We start from the raw sequence: 1,005 nt of genomic DNA on the forward strand, positions 1-1,005 counted from the left end.
TAAAATTTTAGTTTCCATCACATTTTTAGCTCACCTTGACATCGTCAAGCTGAGCTATTGCGATGGGTCGTCGTCCGTCCGTCAACATTTCGCTTCGGTCAACGATAACTCAGGAACCGTTTGGCCCACATGTTTGAAATTGGGTATATTTGTTACTGCTATGCTCCCATATTAAACGTCCTATATTGAAGCACGCCAGTCGACGTACTTTCGAGCCACGGCAATTTTTTGGCAAAATTGCGATATACAGATGGCAATCGTTTCTATAATGTACGTCGATGGTTGCTCAATTAAAACTGACTTCTTCTTACTCACTCATTTGTGTCCTTTTTTGCGGTGAGCTACAGTGTCATTGACACTTTCATTGTTGAGTTACTATCGAACAACGATTACTTTACATTAGAAAGAAAATGTGACTGAAGCCGACTGAAGGCGCTTAAAACCTTTGACTAGCGTAGGTCAATCAGGAATGAATCCTATGCAAGGTAATTTTGAGCCTTTATTCCGTCACCATTTAAATACTTAAAATAATTTAATGGCTTAATTGTTGGTCTAGGGGTATGTTTCTCGCTTCGGGTGCGAGCTGTCCAAGGTTCAACTCCCGGACAAGCCCCTCCTTTTACGGAATGACCACAACGATTACAATGATAGCAATTAGTCAAAAACGACACCATGACTAAATGAAAATTCATGGCTTGTTAGTCTAGGTTGGCACGAGGTTGTTTCTCGCTTCGGGTGCGAGCTGTCCAAGGTTCAACTCCCGGACAAAAACAAAAAAAGAGAGACAATAAGCTTAAAACCATCAACCAGCTCATTAGTTAATTGGGCATGCTTCATGTGCAAGGTAGATTTAATCCTTTATTTTATCACCATTTGGATATCTTACATACCACTGAAATTGAATACAATTAACGACAGTTAGTGGCGCTGAAGGGGTCGTTGTCGTATCAGGTACTACAGATATGTACCCGAGGTACGTATATGTATACACAAGTGTACCAGACC

Source organism: Priapulus caudatus, unplaced genomic scaffold (genome assembly GCF_000485595.1).
Source record: "Priapulus caudatus unplaced genomic scaffold, Priapulus_caudatus-5.0.1 Scaffold273, whole genome shotgun sequence".
NCBI lineage: Eukaryota > Metazoa > Priapulida > Priapulimorpha > Priapulimorphida > Priapulidae > Priapulus > Priapulus caudatus.